General features: G+C 38.9%; 1 pseudogene; it reads left to right on the plus strand.

Moving 5' to 3' along the window:
* Positions 1 to 2,029: 2,029 nt before the first annotated feature.
* LOC101356957 (RNA-binding protein 48 pseudogene) overlaps positions 2,030 to 22,279 on the plus strand; it is a 54,377-nt pseudogene continuing 34,127 nt past the window's right edge.

Here is a 22,279-nt window from a genome sequence, read left to right on the forward strand (position 1 = left end):
TGATGAAAAAATAGTAGAAGTCTTATGAAATGTGATCTTTCCTGAAAGTGTGGGCTTTTTAATTTGTAATTTGTTAAGACCTATTGGATATATTTGCTGGTGGAACATAAGATTAAAAAAAAAAAGGCTGAGAATTACCGTACTGGGCATACAATTGTAGAACAATATATCTTGGCTACCTTACTTTGTCAATCATTACATTATAGAGACGAAAATAAAAGCATAATCTATACCATCCCCTCTGAAGAACACTGAATGTTGACCATGTGCATCTGTATGATACACTTAAAATGATTGTTATTATGCAACCAAATATATCCATTATATTATTTACATTCTTAAATAAACTGTATTTTCAAAAGTATGTGAGGCCATAATGATATTATCATAAAATGACTCAAAATCCTTAAATTCTTGTATAAGAGTAAGCACATGCCAATTCATCAGTGCTGGTACTGAGAGAGATCATTTGTCCGATACTTTTTGTGATTCAAAGCTAAGCAAGAGTTGAGATTCAGGGGGGAATTTGGAAAGAAGACTGCTAATCTAATAAGAATGCAGCAGTTTGATTTAAGACTAAAAAGAATGATTCATAATCCCCACTTCTGCAAACAAAACAAGCCAAAAAATAACAATTTCTGCCTTTGTGCTTCAAACTGGATTCATTCTGCTGAGAAATTTCACAGTGGGTAGAGAAATCTTCAGCTGGGGAACTCCAGCGGCAGTGGGGGCAGGTTTATCTCAAAACCTCTTCTCCCTTCATACTATAACCAGTATAGCTCAGAAATCTCGTCTTCTAGCAGTTATTTGTAAATACATGCTGTGTATACAGGACTCTGCTAGGCACCAAAAGCACAAAAGAAACCTAACCTGTCTATGCTCCTTGTCCACAGGGAACTGAAAACACATACCATATGTACTAAAATTTCAACTTTGCAGCCCACAATGGTACAGAGGTGAGAGAGATCAGTGTGGGTTTGTCATTGGGGAAAGAAATCGCACTGAATCCTCAATCCCTTTACCCCAGTACCCACCCCCATCTATTCATATATCCATTCTGAAGGTCAGGTTAAGCAGATTCCTTTTCCCTAAAGGTCCCTTAATAGTCATGGTTTGGAATCTTGGGATTGGATGCAAGAAGATGAAAGCCAGTTGGTAGAGACAGAATCAATGCTAAGGAGCCAAGACGATGAAACACTTGTCCAAGTCCAATTACACTCCCTGGCCTGGAAGACACTCCCATAAAGAGAGTGCATGAATCACTGCCCAGCATATTAAGAGCAGAGTTTCACTACTTACAGGCTGGGTGACTTCAGCAAATTATGTAACTTCACTTGTGTCAGGCTGGGTTCTCTAGAGAAGCAAAATCAGTAAAGCAAATAAATATATAGAGAGACAGATTTATATCAAGGAAATTGTCACGCTAGAACGTCCAAGTCAATGGGTCAGAATAGAGGCTTCTCCTGATTCACGTAGCCACAGGGGCTGGTGAACCCAATATCGGCAGGTCAGAGAGCAGGGCTCTTGCTCACAGGCTGGCAATGAACCTGCACAGCTAAGGATCAGACCCTGGGTCATGAAGAACCATCAAGGTACAGGCACCCTAAGAGGTCCCACTTGAGCATCTTTAATCCCACTCTCTAACTTCAGCATCAAGTTTCTTTAATAAGAAACTTGTAACGGTCTCTTTAGTTGTGAGACCTCAGCAAATTCATTTATTTAACTGCTCTTTGCCTCAATTTCCTTATTTATAAAATGGAATGATAATGGCACATACAGTAAAGGGTTGCAGTGAGGATTAGATGAGGCAATATACATAAATGGCTGAGAAAAGTGCATACCATAAGCACTCAATGCATTTTAGCAAATGTTTTTATATTACAGTTATTATTATTATCATTATTATTAAGGAATTTTCAAAGAAATGCTTTAGAAAAATCCATCTGGCTGCAGTTCGAGAACTGAGTGAGAAGTGATGAGAATCAGGGAAACAATTAAACAAAACTTGCTGTTTTCCAGAGGCGAGGAGATGAGCCTTATGGCAGCAAGAATGGAAATGATGGAAAAGGTAAAGGCAGGGATATAATACTTAGTGAACACTAACGCATAGACAGATTGTCTCATTTAATCCTAACAACAATGTGAGATGTCTACTGGCATCTTTTAAAAATATGAGACGTCTCTCCAAAGAAGATGTACAAATGACCAATAAGCACATGAAAAGGATGCTCAACGTCACAAATTGTTGTTGTTGTTAGCACCAAAGAGTCGTGCAAATCAAAACCATGAGATACCACTTCACACCTACTAGATGGCTATTTAAAAAGAAAAGAACAAGTGTAGTCCAGGATATGGGGAAATTAGAACCTTCATACATTGCTGATGGGAATGTAAAATGTTACAGCTGCTGTGGAAAACAGAGCTACCATATGACCCAGCAATTCCACTCCTTGGTATATACCTAAGAGAAATGAAAACATATGTTCACACGAAGACTTACACCTGAATGTTCATACCAGCCTTATTTATAATTGCCAAAAAGGGGAAACAACCTAAATGTTCATTAACTGATGAGTTTAAAGATAAACAAAATATTCAGACTATCAAAAAAAAAAAAAAAACTCAAAACACCAATAACAGATTGCTACACAGGTTTAATAGTCAATATCCAAATCAGAACTTTGAACAAAATTTCTGATTGGTTGACATTTACTTTAAAAACAGTGATGGGGTGAATGTGTTTTGCATGTGGCAAGAACATAAATTTTGGGGAGCCAAAGGGTGAAATGTTATGGATTGAATTATGTCCCCCAAAAATATGTGTTGTAAATTCTAATCTCTATGCCTGTAGTTACAATCTCATTTGGAATGGGTTGTCTTTGTTGTTAATGAGGCAGGATTAGTGTAGAGTATATCTTGAGTTACTGTTTTTTGAGATATAACAGAGATTAAACAAGCGAGCGAAGCAGAGATGGGGAAAGAGAGATGCCAAGCCATATGAAGACTACCCAGGAGCAGAAGAAGCTCAAAGAGACCAGGACCTTCCTCCAGAGTCTACAGAGAGATAAAGGCTTCCCCTAGAGCTGGCACCCTGAATTCGAACTTCTAGCCTCCTAAACTGTGAGAAGATAAATTTCTGTTTCTTAAAGCCACCCACTTGTGGTATTTCTGTTATAACAGCACTAGATAACTAAGACAAACAGTATGTGTTTAAATATTAAAGTTTAAATAAAAACTGCTAAGCAATCACAAGGTAAGTGAGCCGGGGTTGCAAGATTCCTGAAGTTTTGAAAACAGGGTATGTTCATTAATCTTGATTGTTTTCTGAAACAATAAGTTTCAAGTGAAAGATAAGGAATAATGGAACCAGTCTCTCGTTTCAGTGAGCCTGGTCACTTAGAAACAATTACAGGAAACAAAACAAACTACTTCTAAAGGATATAGTTTAAAGCATACTAAAAAAATTATTTTAAATGACATACTGCATTGGGCAAATCAGCTGCAAAAGACCTCTTTAAAAAGCAAAAATGTCAGTTTAAGGATTAAGGTGTGCCTGACCCAAACCATGATGTTTTCAACTGCCTAATATGCATGCGAAAGCTAGACAATGAATAAGGAAGACCAAAGAATTGATACCTTTGAATTATGGTGTTGGCAAAAAATATTGAATATACCATGGACTGCCAGAGGAACAAACAATTCTGTCTTGGAATAAGTACAGCCAGAGTGCTCCTTAGAAGCAAGGATGGCAAGACTTCATCTCACGTACTTTGGACATGTTATCAGGAGGGACCAATCCCTGGAGAAGGACATCATACTTGGTAAAATAAATGGTCAGTGAAAATGAGGAAGACCCTCAATGAGATGGACTGACACAATGGCTGCAACAATGGGTTCAAACATAACAATGACTGTGAGGATGGCACAAGACTGGGCAGTGTTTTGTTCTGTTGTACATAGGATCACTATGACTCAGAACCAACCCGACAGCACCTAACAACAACAAAAGATTATTAATTCGTTACAGTGAATAGATGTCTAACAACATTTAATACGATGACCTCTAATGTCATGGATAAGAGAACTCTTTTTGCTTTCATGATGCAAAACTTATAATTTTTTTTTACAATTTCAAGGAATATTATTTAGCCATAAAAAGGACTTAAGCACTGATACATGATACAACATGGATGAACCTTGGAAACATTATGATCAGTGAAACAAGTCAGACACACAAGGCCACATATTATATGATTCAATTTATGTGAAATGTTTCGAACAGGCAAATCTATAGACAGGGAGTGAGAATAGGGAATGTTTGCTAATGGGTATAGGGTTTCTTTTTGAGCTGATGAAAATGTTATGGAATTAGATAGTGGTAACAGTTGAAGCTGATGAAAATTAAAACAAGCCCTTGAGAGCCAAAGTATGACCTTGAGTGTATCCCATCTGAATTTAGAGGCCATCTCAAGAATAGATTTGATGCACTGAACACTAATGACCGAAGACCAGATGAGTTGTGGGATGATATCAAGGACATCATACGTGAAGAAAGCAAAAGCTCACTAAAGACAGGAAAGAAAGAAAAGATCAAAATGGATGTCAGAAGAGACTCTGAAACTTGCTCTTGAACATAGAGTAGCTAAAGTGAAAAGAAGAAATGATGAAGCAAAAGAGCTGAACAGAAGATTTCAAAGGGAGGCTTGAAAGACAAAGTAGAGTATTGTAATGAAATGTGCAGACCTGGAGTTAGAAAACCAAAACAGAACACACTTGGCATTTCTCAAGCTGAAAGAACTGAAGAAAAAATTGAAGCCTCAAGTTGCAATATTGAAGGATTCTGTGGGCAAAATACTGAACGCAGGAAGTATCAAAAGAAGATAAAAGGAATACACAGAGTCACTGTACCAAAAAGAATTGGTCAACATTCAACCATTTCAGGAGGTAGCACATGATCAAGAACCAGTGGTATTGAACGAAGAAGTCCAAGCTAGACTGAAAGCATTGGCGAAAAACAGGGCTCCAGGAATTGACAGAATACCAACTGAGATGTTTCAACAAACAGATGCAACACTGGAGGCACTCACTCATCTACGTCAAGGAATTTGGAAGACAGCTGACATCTCTAGATGGCCTAGCAGATGACTAAAGTTGATGCCTTCTCTCAAGGGGCCCTTTCTTGGGCTCTTCAAAGGTCCCCTGTTGAGCCCCCCTCCCCTGCTGTTCTCCTGCAGAGGCAGTGGGTGCAGAAGGGTTGGAACATTTTACAACTTCTTTAGTCTCTTGTCATTAGGTGATACAACTCCATCCTCTTTCTACTAAGGTCTCCTTGTACCCCACAAATGTCCCCATGATGGTTTTTTCTGCTATATGGCTCCACCTGGTCCACAGGAAACAGATTTTTTTTTTTAATTTTATTTTATTTTTTATTGTACTTCAGGTGAAGGCTTACAGATCAAATAGTTTCTCATGAAACAGAAGTACACATTTGTTTTATGACATTGGTTAACAACCCCACAACATATCAACCCTCTAACTTCTCAATCTTTTTTTTTTTTTTTTGGTGAAAATACACATAGCCAAAGATACACCATTTCAAAAATTTCTACATGCACAGTTCAGTGACATTGACTACGCTCTTTCAATTGTGCTGCTATTCTCACTTAAGATGAAGGCTTACAGAACAAAATAGTTTCTCATTTAACAGTTACTACAAATGTTGCCCTATGACAATGGTTAACAATCTCACAACACATCAACAATATCCTTACTCAACCTTGGGTTCCCTATCACCAGCTTCCTTGTCCCCTTCTGCTTTCTGGCCCTTGTCACTGGACTCCTGTACCTCGTTAAGTCTCATTTGGTTTTACGGGACTGTCCACTCCCAGGCTGAACAGTGAACCTCGGAGGTAACTTCACCACTGAGCTAAAAGGGTGTCTGGGGGCCATACTCTCGGGGTTTCTCCAGTCTCCTTTAGGCCAGTAAATCTGGTCTTTTTTGTGTGAGTTAGAATTATGCTCTACATCCTTCTCCAGCTCTGTCCAGAATCGTGTGTTGTGATCCTGGTCAGAGCAGTCAGTGGTGGTAGCTGGGCACGATCTAGCTGTACTGGACTCAGTCCGGTGGAGGACTTGGTAGCTGTGGTCCATTAGTCCTTTGGACTAATCTTTTCCTTGTATACTATTCTCTTCATTCTCCCTTGCTCCCGAAGGGATGAGACCAGTGGAGTATCTTAGATGGCCACTCACAGGCTTTTAAGACCACAGACGCTACTCACCAAGGTAGAATGTAGAGCATTGTCTTTATAAGCTGTGTCATGCCAATTGAGCTAGATGTTCCCCGAGACCATGGTCCCCAGAGCCTTCCGCCCAGCAATTCAGTCCCTCAGGGAGTTTGGATGTGTCTATGGGGCTTCCATGACCTTTCCTTGTACAAGTTGTGCTAGTTTCTCCTGTATTGTGTAAGGAAACAGATATTTTTTATGAACATTTTCAAACATATAGCAAATTTGAAAAAATAGTATAATAATAGAATATTGAGCCCCCATTTGCTAGCTCCAACAATGATCAATACTCCTCTGTTCTTGTTTCATTTATTCCCCACCCCCAAATATTTTGTTGTTGTTGCTGGAGTATCTAAAGGACATCATTTCTCCCATAAGTACTTCAATATCACATTTCCTCCTAACCCACTGTTACACAGCTTCATATGTCTTTCTCCCAACTCCCACCTCTTGCCCACCTAGCACCCCCACACCCATACACACAGCTATACACACACATTCCACCAAAACCGCTCTGGCAAGGTAGCACTGATACTTCCTAATTGACAAGTTCAAGGCTCACTTTTCAGTCCAGATCTTCCAGACCCCCCAGCTGCATGTGACCTTCTCAACCACTCCATCCTTACTGGGGTAGTCTCTTTTACTTTGGTTTCTATGATACAGCTCCCCTGGTTTGACTTCACTTCTCTTACCACTCTTCTTAGCTGCCTCTACAGGTTCTCTTTTTCTCTTTTCCCTCTCAGATATTTGTGTTCCTCTATCCCATATTTGGAAACCCTGGTGATGTAGTGGTTAAGTGCTATGGCTGCTAACCAAAGGTCGGCAGTTCAAATCCACCAGGCGCCCCGTGGAAACTGTGGGGTAGTTCTACTCTGTCCCATAGGGTTGCTATGAGTCGGAATTGACTCAACGGCAAAGGTTTTGGTTTTGGTTTTTTTAATCCCATATTTGGAAACCCTGGTAGTGTAGCGGTTAAGAGCTACAGCTTCTAACCAAAAGGTCAGCAGTTCAAATCCACCAGGAGCTCCTTGGAAACCCTATGGGGCAGTTCTACTCCATCCTTTAGGGTCGCTATGAGTCGGAATCAACTTGACGGCAATGGGTCGGTTGGTTGGATCCCACATTTGGCCCACTTTCCCAGATAAGCAGGGACTTAGGGCTCCTGACCCAAACTGGGTATGCCCCAGGCTGGGTGTGTTGAACATTCAAGGAACAAAGGGCACTTCCCTCTACAGCCTAAGGCCCTGGAGTGCTGATCTAACTGGCAGTTGAATTCAAAGCGAGAAAGACTATCTAAATTTGTTGTCAATACAAAAGGATGCATTGTGTGTGTGTATGAGAGAGAGAGATTGGTTGATTGGGCAAATCTGAATACCAGGTACCAGGCAGTGGGATGAAAAGCAATTGGAAACATGGTTTTAGTCCAGAAAAGCTCGCTGAAAAGAATATTGTTGAAGTGGGTTTCCCGTGGAAGCCAGCAGCCAGCTGCTAGTTGGAGAGAGAGTGGATAGCAGGACACCAAGGAATCTCAGACACTAGATGCTGTTTGTTCCTCACTCCACATTGCCACCCTCTTTCCCCCCAAGACCATCAGTTCCCAGGGTTTTAGCTACTCCCTTAGAGACTGATTCTCTAGACCAGACCTCTTTTCCGAGAGGTCAACTGCACTTTCAACTGCCTATGGGATGCCACTTCAGATATGCCTTAGATTCTTCAAACTCAACACACCCCAGTCAAATGCATGCTTTTCCTCTTACCCATCACCAGAGACACTCTATCTCTTCTTCTCTGTATGCCAGCACAGAGCCTGGCACTTTCAAAAAGGTTTTATTAAATATGTGAATCAATCAAGCAGCCAAGCCTCATTGACTTTGGTTTGCTTCCTCCTGCTCCTAGCTGCTCTGTCCCTCTAGCTCAGTGGTTCTCAAACATTAACATGCATAAGAATCATCTGGAAAGCTTGTTAAAATACATTTTCCTGGGCCTCAGATGCAGAGATTCTGATTCAGTAGGTCAGGGTGGACCCCATGACTTTGTATTCCCAACAAGCTCACAAGTGATGACAACGCTGCTGGTGAGAGGGTCATACACTAAGAATCACTGTTCCACCACGTACAAGTGCATCATCACTGGTCACCTGGAGTTTGGATTACTTCTCCACTTGATCATTCTCTCTTGCAGTAAGTCCTTTTGGGTCCCTGGTATCTGTTTTACCCTGAATTCTGTATGTTTATCTTGTATCCTGATACTTTGATGAAATCTTCTATTAGTTCCAGTAGTTTTCTTGTAGATTCTTTGGGGTTTTTCTACATATAAGATCATATCATCTGTGAATAGGGATACTTTTACTTCTTCCTTACCAATTTGGATGCCCTTTATTCCTTTTTCTTGCCTTATTGCTCTGGCTGGGACCTCCAGCACAATGTTGAATAAGACTGGTGATAAAGGGTATCCTTGTCTGGTTCCTGTTCTCAAGAGGAATGCTTTCAGACTCTCCATTTATGATGATGTTGGCTGTTGGCTTTGTATAAATGCCCTATATTATGCCTAGGAATTTTCCTTCTGTTCCTATTTTGCTGAGAGTTTTTATCAGGAACGGGTGTTGGACTTTGTCAAATGCCTTTTCTGCATCAATTGATAAGATGATGTGGTTTTTGTCTTTTGTTTTATTTATGTGATGGATTACATTAATTGATTTTCTAATACTGAACCATTCCTGCATACCTGGTATGAATCCCACTTGGTCATGATGAATTATTTTTTTAATATGCTGTTGAATTCTGTTGGCTAGAATTTTGTTGAGGATTTTTGCATCTATGTTCCTGAGGGATATTGGTCTGTAATTTTCTATTTTTGTGGTTTCTTTACCTGGCTTTGGTATCAGGGTTATGCTGGCTTCATAGACTCAGTTCAGGAGTATTCCTTTCTTTTCTATGCTCTGAAATACCTTTAGTAGTACTGGTATTAATTCTTCTCTGAAAATTTGGGAGAATTCTCCAGTGAAGCAGTCCAGGCCAAGGCTTTTTTTTTTGTTGTTGTTGGGAGGTTTTTTTTGTTTGTTTGTTTTTGTTTTTTTTAATTATTACCTCTTCAATCTCTTCTATTGTTATGGGTTTATTTAGTTTTTCTACTTCGGTTTATGTTAATTTAGGAAGGCAGCATGTTTCTAGAAATTTCTCCACTTCCTCTAGGTTTTCAAATTTGTTGAAGTACAATTTTTCATAGTATTCTGTTCTGATCCTTTTTATTTCGGTTGGGTCTGTTGTGATATCACCCATCTCATTTCTTATTCGGGTTATTTGCATCCTCTCCTGTTTTTCTTTTGTCAGTTTGCCAATGGTTTGTCGATTTTATTGATGTTTTCAAAGAACCAAGTTTTGGTCTTGTTGACTCTTTCAATTGTTTTTCTATTCTCTATTTCTGTTCTAATCTTTATTATTTCCTTTCTTCTGGTGTCTGAGGGCTTCTTTTGCTGCTCTCCTTCTATTTTTCTGAGTTGTAGGGTTAATGTTTTGATTTTGGCCCCTTCTTCTTTTTGGATATGTGCATTTACTGCTATAAATTGACCTCTAAGCACTACTTTTGCTGTGTCCCAAAGATTCTGGTAAGATGTGTTTTCATTCTCATTGGATTCTATAAATTTCTTTATTCTGTCCTTTATTTCTTTTGTAACCCAGCAGTTTTTTAGCAAGGTGTTGTTCAGTTTCCAAGTATTTGATTTTTTTTTTTCCCTTGCTGTTTCTGTTATTGATTTGTACTTTTATGGCATTATGGTCAGAAAAAATACTTAGTAATATTTCGATGTTTTGGATTCTGTTAAGGCTTGCTTTGCGGCCTAAAATGTGGTCTATTCCGGGAAATGTTCCATGTGCATTGGAAAACAATGTATACTTGGCTGCTGTTGGGTGGAGCGTGTGTTCTGTATACGTCTATGAAGTCAAGTTGATTGATTGTGGCATTTAAATCTACCATATCTTTATTGAGTTTCTTTCTAGATGTTCTGTCCTTCACCAAAAGTGGTGTGTTGAAGTCTTGCTATTACTGTGGAGCTATCTATTTCTCTTTTCAGTGCTGTTAGAGTTTGTTTTATGTATTTTGGAGCCCTGTTGTTGGGTGCGTATAAATTTATTATGGTTATGTCCTCTTGGTGTATTGACCCTTTAATCATTATATAGTGTCCTTCCTTAACCTTTGTGGTGGATTTTACTTTAAAGTCTATTTTGTCAGAGATTAATATTGCCACTCTTGCTCTTTTCTGGTTGTTGTTTGCCTGATGTATTTTTTTCCATCCTTTCAGTTTTAGTTTGCTTGTGTGTTTGAGTCTAAGCTGTGTCTCTTGTAGGCAGCATAAAGACGGATTGTGTGTTTTTATCCATTCTGCCACTCTCTGTTTATTGGTGCATTTAGTCCATTTACATTCAGTGTAATTATTGATAGGTATGAGCTTACTGCTGTCATTTTGATTTTTTTGTGTGTGTGTGGTGTTGACAGTTTCTTTGTCCCACTTAATTTTCTGCGCTGAGTCATTTTTCTTCATGTATTTTCTTTTCATCTTTTTCATTATTGTTGATTTTGTGTTTTTAAGTCTTTATGTTTTTCTTCTTTTTTATTTCGGTGAGTAGGTTTGCTAGCTTCCTCTGTGGTTACCTTAATATTTACCTTTATTTTTCTAAGTTTAACCTAATCTTTTATTTCTTGATTTTGCCCTAACTTCCTCTCCATATGGAAGTTCTATGACTACACTGTTCATTCTGTTTTTTGTTTTGACATTGTCATTGTTTACATATTGACATCTCTGGTTCCCTGTTTTCAGTCTTTTAGCTTTGACTTGTTTTTGCAGCTTCTTTATCTGGGTTGATAACTGGTTGATCTGTAACAGTCTCTCCTTCGTCCTGCCACTCAGTCCGACTCTTCATCTTTGTCTTTGATGATCACGGCTCCTAGCTTGTCATATATAATCCATTCACTTGTTTTTTCAGGTTTTTGTTGTAAGAGGGACGACAGGAAGCATCTGACTAGTCTGTCATCCTGGCCATGCCCCTTGCCATCTCTGTTTTACCCTGAATTCTGACATCTTTAGTTGTCTGCCTGCCAGCTTTCTCACGTCTGCTGGCTTATCAATCTTTGAACTTTTCCAGTCATCCCTCCTTGCCTACCCAAAGGCCCTAAGCTGCCCACTGTTCAGTCGTGCTATCAATTCCAACCTTTGCAAAGGCTGGAGTCCAAAAATATGTCAGTAGTGTCAGTTCAAATTTTATCAAAGACAAAAATACCCAGGTTTTGCTTAAGCAAGGTAAGGTACTTGGCATGATCAAAGCTTTCCTAAACAATGAATTTAAAGGGAAAGATGGCATTTTATGGATTCAACTGCCAGCCACATTTGGACAGGACCATGCCAGAAACCACAAAATTAAGAAACAAAAAAGCCATGAATTGTGAATTACTTTTGTGTTGGACCTCCAGATGGAAGCATGATGGACAGCAAAGAGCATGAACTTTGGTACTAGAGAAATCCTGGTTCTAATGTTAATTTCTGCCAGCTATGGGAGCTCATACTGCTGCAAACCTCAGTTTCCTGGCCAATGAAATGGGGCTAATGATATCTCCCAAACAGGGCTGTTGAGAGATGGAATGAGGAAATGGTTATAAGCACCCAGCAAGGTGCCTGGCCTAAATTAAGATCAACCAGTATTAATTCCATTTCTCCCCCTCCACATGCATTTGTAATTTAATACCCAGTAGGTCTTTTCTCCTCCCCTCTCCCCAACTCAGGAAAGGCCTATGGCTCAAAGACCTCAGGCAAAGAAAACAAAAACAGGTTAAGTCAGTGTCGCTTAGATTCAAAGAAACTGGAAGATGCTCCCTCAGGTCAGAAATTGCAACTGAACAGTGTTCTCAAACAGAAACATTTTGTAAAGTTAAACACAGGCAAGAGGAGAATTAAACACGTTTCTTACTTTTGCTGGTGGTAAACATACTTCTCTTGAGCAATACTGGATTTTGCTTCTATTAAAAGAATATTACTCTGTAATATTATCTATGCCAATACTTTGGAATTTTGGAATTAGCCTAAGCTGGGATACCACCTGTTTGGCCCAAATAGTCATTCCTCAGTGAGGAGTCTTGAGTACACATGGTAAAGAATTTTAACAACCATACGACCTGATTTTGCAATTCAGTTCCATACAACTTATTGAACAGGACTTTTTTCTATTTTTCCCTGGAATTGTCACCAAGACCCTATTGCTGGGAACAGAAACAGCAAATATCCACTATTTGAAATTCAGCTATTTGGAACAACATCTCTCCCTCAATATCCTTCCTCCCCTTTAATGCAAAAAGAGGACTGGGAGAGGATAGAAAAGTCATCTTTTTGAGGAATGTCAATTTTGTGAAAAGAAACAATCCCCCACCCCACCCCACCCCCGTACCTCTTAAAACTAATAGCAAATGTTTCCCGTGAAATCACGAGTAAATTTTCGGAGCCAGCCAGAGAGGGAAAGTAACATTTGATTGCCTCACTTGCTCTACTAGACCTTGCCCCGGTGCTACTGAGCCCGAGAAGGCACCCTGGGGAAAGAATGTGAGATGGCCAGATATGGAAGGGTCAATTCTCCAAGAAGACATAATAATCCTAAATGTGTATGCATCTAACAACAAAGCTTCAAATAGCTGAGGCAAAAGCTGATAGATCTGAAAGGAGAAATAGACAAATCCCCAATCCTAGTTGGAAACTTCAAGCCTGCTGTCTCTGTAGTTGATAGAGCAAGTAGATTAAAAACCAGTTAAGTTTATAGAAAACTTGAACAGTACTATCAAGCAAATGGACCTAACTGACATTTATAAAGCACTCTACCCAACAACAGCAGAATGTACATTATTTTAGGTGCACCAGAAACATTCACCAAGATAGATCATTTTATGGGCCAGACTGCCAGAAGAATGAACAAGTCTGTCTTGGAAGAAATACAGCCAGAGTGTTCCTTAGAAGCGAGGATGGCAAGACTTCATCTCACATACTTTGGACATGTCATCAGGAGGGACCAGTCCCTGGAGAAGGACATCATGCTTGGTAAGATAGAAGGTCAGCGAAAAAGAGGAAGACCCTCAATGAGATGGATTGACACAGTAGCCGCAACAACGGGCCCAAACACAGCAACAGCACCTAACAACAATATAACAGTAACAACAACAAAAATCTCAAGAAATATAAAGGGATTGAAATAATACTAAGTATGTTCTCTGACCATGATGGAATTAAATTAGAAATCAATAAGAGAAAGACATTTGGAAAATCCCTCAAATATTTGGAAATTAAATGTAGCACTTATAAATAACTATGAATCAAAGAAAAAAATCACAATGGAAATTAGAAAATATTTTTATTTGAATAAAAAAACCACAATATATCAAAATTAGGGGAAGGAGCCCTGGTTGCACAGTGGTTAAAGCACTCAGTTGTTAACTGAAAGGTTGGTGGTTCAAAGCCCACTACCCCCTCTGCTGGAGAAAGATGTGGCAATCGGTAGGGGGAAAATGCAGAACAGAATTTCACATTCACATGAACTCCATATTTTCTGGAGCTGTGGAGACTGGATGAATCCTTAAAACTATTGCCCTGAGATAATCTTTAACTCTTAAACCTTAAACCAAAAATATCTCCTGAAATCTTCCTAAAACCAAATAACAGTTTAGCTTAATTAGTAAAGAATGTGCTCTTTTAAGATCTATCTATATGGGATCAAATTGACAACAGCAACAGCAACTCAAAGGATTAGATAGAAAATTTAGGGGGCAATGAGTTTCTGCTAATAGTGGGGCATATCACAGAAAAGGAGGGTGAGAATGATTACACAACTTGAATAATGTAATCACTGTCACTAAATTGTACATGTAGAAGGTGCTGAACTGTAGTATGTTCTGTTGTATATTTTCTCAACAACAACAAAATAAATTATATATATAAAAAATAATTGGGACACAGTTAAAGTAGTACTTAGATGGAAATTTACTACATTAAATGCTTCTACTAGAAAAGCCTCATGTAAATGCTCTGAGGTTCACCTTAAAAACTAGCAGAAGAAAAGACATAATAAAGAGAAGAAATCAATGAAATATTAAGAAAGAGAGAGACGACTAATCAAAGAAACCAAAGGCTGGTTGTTTGTATAGCTCAGTAAAACTGATAAACCTGTTGCCAGAATAATCCAGAAAAAAAAAAGAAGATACAAATGATCAATATCAGGAATGAAAGAAGGAACATCACTACAGAGTCTGCAGACATTAAATGGATAGCAAGAGGACACTGTGAACATCTTTTTGCCAATACATTTGATAGCTTAAATAAAATTGGCAAAGTCCTTCAAAGAACCTAATTACCAAAGCTCACTCAAGAAGAAATATTATTTTCACCAAAAATAATAACAAAATAAATCAATTTTTTAAAAAAACAAAAAAGAAGAAATAGATAAATAGCCATATGTCTAAGTCTATTAAAGAAATTGAATACACAGTTTAAAACATTCCCATAAAGAAAACACCAAGCCCAGATGACTTCACTGATAAATTCTATGAAACAATTAAGGAAAAAATTGTATTAATTTTACACAAATTCTCCCAGATATTGACAATCTGTCAGACACAGCCACCACAATTTCCATTCTTATGCTCAACAACAAGGGCTCCTTCATAGCAACCATTCTCCTCACAGACGCCTTTGTTCTTAGTGGGGATTAGTTAACACAGTATTGATGACCCAGCAGAACTTCATTACCAATTCGGAGCACCACTTGACTGATGCTAGGTAATTTAGAAATATCTTTGCAGTTGAAAGTCTGGACTCTTTGAATTAGCCCATTTAACATTTAGCACTGATCTCGTCTTTGTCCATATTAAGCTCCAAAAGCGTTTTGGCCAAACTTGCTATTTACTAAGTAATGCCAAGACACATCTTAATACATGGTTCTGAACATCAGTTGAATCCAAACAGTATCTCAGGAAAATTTTCACGTGGGCATATTTTTTTTGCCATGTTTGACTGTACAGATGAAAGACCTATGTGAGAAAAGAAAAGAATATATGTCTTTATGTATGCAAAAACTATTTCTTCAAGCACAATGATGTACATTGCTTTACCCATAGGTGAGTTCCTTTAAGCCACTAGCTAAAAAATGTTAAATAAAAGAAGACTCTTAAAGATAAGCACTTTGAAAAATATTTTTTAAAATAGAGATTGGGCTTTCAATATGAAGCTGAGCAAAAAGCCAAGCCCCAAATTTCTTCTAAGTCATGCCTCATAGGCCCTTTCATGCAGATAAAAGGCCTTCTGAGGACCTTAAGAGCATGCCTCACAGACCCTTTTTGTTTAATAGGGCTTCTAAGAATATTTAAGATGACGTCTTAAAGCAACCTCATAGACAGCCCAAAGTAGAGGAAGTCTTACCTGGAGAAGATTTGAGAATACAGCTTTGTCTAATTTTATGTATACACTGATACATAAAAAGTCCATGAGGTTTTAAAACAACTATCCAGTTGGGACTGAAAAGAACAGAGGTAACACAAAATGAAAAGTCCACTCTCTGGGTGTTACTGGACAGCTCTGAGCCCATTATCTCTGAAGCCGACTTTCAACTCTTTTTTTCCCAATGAAATAGCACTTATCTATATTTTCAGAGTCACTTGGGGTGCTATACTGCTACCATTAAGTTCCAGAAGAAATGATCCTTCTTACTTCACATTGTAGCCTGGAGTGAGAGCCAGCAGTTGAGTATTGCAATGATCCCAGCTGGGCACACTACTGTTCGTCAGCTGTCACTGATTAGTCTAGTACCTACTATGAGCCACAGAGCTGGGCACTGTCACATACACTAATAGCATAGCATATTGGTTAAGAGCAATGTCTCCCAAATTACTTCCAAAGGACATAATTTTTCACCTGTCTCTAGAAATATTTAAAAAAATAAGGACAATGTAGTGAGTTTTTTTTTTCCTAAGTTAAATGCATTTGTTTCTTAAGTCTGAGTTTATGTTCTTTTCTTACTTTTGTAACAAACGAACAAACAAAAACCTACCTTTCATGAAATGATGGTGATGATAGGCAGTATGGTTTAGTGGTTCCTTGTTTAACTGGTTGGTTTTTAGTATTTTTAATGTCCCTCCTATTAAAAAAAAAAGCTGGTAAGCTTATGTAGCGATATACTTTTTAAAATTCTCCTGGTCTATGAAACCCAAAAGTATAAGCATCCCTGGTTAAGAGCATGGGCTTGGGACTCAGTCAGTGCTAGAGTTGGTGTATTGGCTGCCATTCAATTGCTATGTGACGTTGGACAGTTACTTAATCTCTATGTGCCTCAGTTTACTTGTTTAAAAAGAAGAGATACATATTAATCTCATAGGGCTATTGTGAGGATTAAATTAGATGAAACATTTAAAGTGCTCAGAAGTTGCCTGGTATATGGTACGTGATCATACACTGTTGTTATTATCATTATTATTATCTCATTTAATCTTCCCAATATCCCTGCAAAGTACAGGGTTCTCTCAGATGAGGAAACAAAAGCACAGGGACATTTCTCACCCTGCCAAGACCATACAGCTAGAAGGTAATAAAGCCATTATTGGGAGGGAGGTCTCTTACCCCATTGCCGTCGAGTAGATTCCGACTCATAGTGACCCTGTAGGACAGAGTAGAACTGCCCCATAGGGTCTCCAAGGGGCAGCTGGTGGATTCGAACTGCCTACCTTTTGGTTAGCAGCCAAACTCTTAACCGCCATGACACCAGGCTTTCCGAGGTCTCTTAGCACTGTGAAATATTTGCCCATTAGAAAAAGTGAAGAATTGTACATATCCCCATGCTGTGGGTTAACTTACTCTTTTATAATTTGAGAGTGAAAGGGGGAATCTTAGAGTTATCTTTGAATCATCTTTGAAGCCTCTTTTTCCTCAAAACAACATCCTAACAGCCACTAGATTCCTAATGTTCCCTCAAAGTAAGGATAGACTGGACCCAAAGTCGCCTAAGTCTGCATGACCAAGTTAGGACTCATGTCCAGTTGTGACAGAGAAGGTCAACCAGAGGTCAGAGCGAAGGAAACAGCACTACACATCATGTTCCAGGTGTGATGAAAGGCTACACACAAGAAAACAAGTCTCAGGAACAGGCACCAGAAAGGTCAGCCTCAGAGTGTGCGACGATTGGGGTGGATGATTCAGGGCGAAGGGGATGGACGGTGGGGTCTATTTTATGTGTCACTGGCTTCATGGCCCTAGGGCAGCAATGCCAGGTTTAAAAAGCCACGTGGACAGGCCTGGATATCCTCTGTTCAAGAACCGATGCTGCTTTGCTGGAGAAGAAATGCAGACAGACTGTCACAGGACAGTGGGTGATGGCGACAGCTGCAGCTCTGGGGCGCAGAGGAGGACATGTGCCACCTGGGAGAGCAGGGAAGGGTTCTCAGAGGACAGTGTCTTCATCCAAGAGGTTAAAATTATAAAGCCTGCTTCAAAGGTCACTATGAGATCATATACCAGAGGGTAGAATCCTCAAAAATAACCTATGCTACAAAAACAATAGGTAGATGGTACGATTTCTGGAGGTTTTTACTTTCTTTTTTAAATGTGTTGTCTAAATATTTTATAATGAGTCTATAAAAATTTATAAAATGAAATTTCATTATTAAAAATTAGAAAAAAATACATTTAAAAAAAAATGAAGGATGACATGTAACAGAATGACTGAAAGACCATCCTATCAACTTCTTTGAACTGGGACCTCACTGCAGGTCTAATCTTGGTTTCCAGACCCCACCCTGCCAATTTAACCAAACCACCAAACAAGCTCTCTATCCTGTTCTAGTTTCATCCCTCTTGATTCCATTAAAGGATGCCATTCTTATGAGTGTGGGAAGTCCTGGCTTTGCTTTGTTCTATCTTTAATGACAACAGTTCAGGTTTCTGGATTAAAACTCATGGCTATAGTCTCACTTTGAACAGTCCTCAAACACTGCCCAGCCTATATGTAGAAGTTGGCAAGGGTATCTGTGGCTGAGGCTCACACAGGAGCCACCCCCTTGGGTCTATTTGGACATTGGCCCCTTAAGTTACCAAGATCAACGTTCCAATCAGTGACACTCAATCACCACAGAACTTCCAGCAGAGAAGCAACGTGAAGTTGCTGAGCGTAACTTTCAGTTAAGTCTAGAAGGCAATAAAAAATCTTTTGTCCTTCTTCCACACGCTTAGAGTAAGATCTAATCTTCAAAAGGGACCTTAATGTTATTTTCAAAGATCTCATGCCTATGAAAAGGATTTTATCTTTCCCAGAGAGAAATTCTTCAACAGATGCCTACGTTTCCCTAGCGCAAAGGAAGAAGTTTAACATTGAATTTTTCACTATTTTAGCTGAGGCAGAGTTTTTTTGCTGTCTTCATTTGACAATATGGGAAGGGGAGAAAGGAAGAGAAACTGGTAATGACTAGTGAAAACAATTCATTACGATGTCTCTAAAATAAGAGTAAGATTTAGATGTTTTGAAGATAACTTTTCAGACAATTAGGTAATAAGTTTTAAGAAAAAGCCTCTCATATGCCAATTCAGATTTTCATTTTGGTTAGGAAAATAGTACAGTAAAAGAGAATGACTGAGATAATCGTTTTTAGATTAGACACAAAAGAAAGGAACGTCTATTTAAAGAACAGTCACTAGACTCTTGACAGCTGGTCATGGCTATCACTGGCTGAGTAATAGTTTTCCCAGACAATTCTTCACCACATTACAGCTTATCAAAAAATCAATTTAACATTTTATCAGGAACTTCCATTTCTTTCGAGAAGGAGGCTGTGATCATGCAAAAACAGACTTTATCTTTAGGATGGTTTTAGATTCACAGAAAAACTGAGTAGATAGTAAAGAGTGCACATATTCCCCCTCTGCACAGTTTTCCCTATTAACATCTTACATTAGCATGGTACATTTGTTACATCTAATGAATCAACAGTGATACATTATTAACTAAAGTCCAACTTTATGCAGATTTCCTTAGGTTTTAACTAATGCCCTTTTTCTGCTCCAATCCAGGACACGACACTACATTTAGTTGTCATGTCTCCTCAAGCAGCTCTTGGCTGTGACATTTTCTCAGACATTCCTTGTTCTTGATGTCACTGACAGTTTTGAGGAAGGATGGTCAGGTATATTGTAGGATTCTCCTCTACTGGAATTTGCCTGATGTTTTCACATGATTAGATTGGGGTTATGGGTTTGGGGGGAAAAGATCACAGAGATAAAGGGCCATTTTCATCACCGTTAGGATTGAATTGTGTCCCCAAAAAAGATATGTTGAAGTCCTAACCTCTGGTACCTGTGAATGTGACCTTGTTTGGAAACAGAGTCTTTGAAGATGTTATCAGTTAACACGCGGTCATACTGGAGTAGGGTGAGTCCTAATCCAATCTGAGTGGTGTCCTTGTAAAAGAGAAGAGACAGAGAGAGACAGACACAAGAAAGATGCCAGGTGAAGATGCATCTACACACCAAGAAACACCTGAGGTACCAGAAGCCTGGAAAGACAAGGGAGGATCTTCCCCTAGAGCCTTCCAAGATAACAGCCCTGCTAACATCCTGAATTCAGACTACTATCCTCCTGAACTGTGAGATAACAAATCACCTCATCAAGACTATTTTGTTATAGCAGCCCTAGAAAATAATACAATAACATCATATCAAGGGTATATACTATCAACATGACTATGACTGTTGATGTTGACCTTGATCACCTGACTGGAGTAGTGTATGTTAGGTTTCTCCACTGTAAAGTTACTCTTTATTTTCCTCTTTTCCATTCTGTACTCTTTGGAAGGAAGTCACTATGCCCAGTCCACACTTATAAAGAGTTACGTTCTCCATCCATTAGGGTGGTATACCTACATAATTTATTTGGATTTCTTCTACATAGATTTATCTCTTCTGGTCCTTTTGTTAAATTTGTTTCAATCATTTATTTATATCAGTATGTATTCATGGACATCTATTTTATATTTTGGTTATAATCCAAAACTATATTATTTGTTTTGTTCTCAAATAGTTCCAGCTTTCCAGCTTCCATTGGAAGTTCTTTCAGATGGCTCCTGTGTCATGTTAACATACCTCCATCAGTGTAAGGTTTTGGGTTTTATTGTTGTTGTTTGTTTCTTCTTGTTGTTTTTGCTTTTTGGTTTTGTTTTAGCACTTCCTTAACTTTCTGGCACTACAAGATGCTCCAGGCTCATCTTGTATATTTTTGCTCCAATTCTAGAATCAGTCATTTCCGCAAGGAGCCCTGGTTCCTTTTACTGGAGAATGGTATTAGAAACAAAGATCTGGGTGTTTGTTGTACTTGCTGCTACTGGGATGCCATTTCTTTCACCCATTTTACTTTTTTCAAAAAGGACCTTAAAGGTCATTTGCCAAAGAAACCTGGACATTAACACTTTCCCAGTAGGCTTCTACTTTACCTGACTACATTCACCTGCTTACGGACAGACTGGGTGGATTTCAAAGGAACATAGCTAGATTTGGCTGGAATTACCCACTTGATACCCATCACTCACCTCCACTAACTCCACTGTCAACTGAATTTGAATGTTAGGTTTTGATAACTGTTTCTCATTGAAAAGTGAAGATTAGCCAAAGTTCCTACCATTGTAAATCATCTGCTGGCTTTTCATGTTTCACAGTGCAGATCTGCTTAAAAAATTTACTAAACCCCTCAAATAAATAATCCATTTTTCCTGGGGTCTTATGTGTGGTTTTGACAGATCAGAAATAAACAGAGCTACTCCCTGCCTTGAGTCATATTCTCTGCTTGGGGCTTCTTCAGTGACACTAGATGCCTCCATATCCTTAGGGGTCTCCAACCTCCATGTGCACAGGGCACACACTCTGGGGACTGATACGGTGGGTCTCTGCACAGAGTAATGAGTACCAGACTCAGCATGCAGTTGAGTTCTGGTGCTGTTTCCACCTCTGTGAGATCTCAGGCAAGTCACTTAACTCGTTCATTCGACAAATAATTAATGAGCATTGACAACATGCCAGACATTGGGATAAACTCATCTACAAAAAAAACAACTTAAACTGGAGGAATCCAAAAATTCTATAATACAAATTAAGTCCACGATCTACAGACACCGTGGACTGATGGCCACTTTACAACTTTTACTCTTGGCACAAGAATTATATTTGTCTTTCTCAGGAAGAAAGGGAAAAAAATTAACTAAACTTCATGAACTTTCATTTCTAGCCTATCCCTTTAGATTTTAAACAAGTATTTATTTTCTTGACTATGACTCAAACTCCTTGGCGGTTTTGTTGCCCAGATAAAAGCTTTACAAATCTTTTATCAATCAGTGAAAAATTTCAAGTATTGCTTTGAGCCCTGAAGGATGGCAAATGACTGAGGAAGTTGGAGACATTCCAAAGCAAGCTGGCTTTGACTGAAGCAGAAAGGGGTACTCATTATAACAATTGTTATCAATGTAAACAGAAAAGTTTCAAACTGAAAAGTTTTCACTGATACTCATATCAGACGTAAGAAGAATGGGGCCAACATGCATTCCCAGGAAACAAAAGATCAGGAAGTAAACCATTAGTTCCTGGGGAAAATGTGTTCATGGCTGTTATCACGTATAACCAGATCGGCTAGTGTCACTCACCTAGGTGTTAACACCCTCCCTCCTAGCCAGCTGGCTGACCTTTACATTTCAAAGGACTTGAAGCTGAAGCTGATCTTACCTGCAATCAATCATTAACTCCCTACCTTTCTTTTGTTCTCTATGTATATAGATCCCTCTCTACCCTTGAACAGCAGGAGTGCTTTGTATTTTTACTTAGGGCTGGCTAGCTCAAGCTGTATTACTCCTCAATAAAACTTCTCTTCTTTCACTGCAGTGGAGTAGGAGATTTTCTTCTTTGACATCAGATAGTACAGTGGGACTCTTCTTCCTTCACTTTATACTGA

This window comes from Trichechus manatus, unplaced genomic scaffold, assembly GCF_000243295.1.
Source record: "Trichechus manatus latirostris isolate Lorelei unplaced genomic scaffold, TriManLat1.0 scaffold00025, whole genome shotgun sequence".
NCBI lineage: Eukaryota > Metazoa > Chordata > Mammalia > Sirenia > Trichechidae > Trichechus > Trichechus manatus.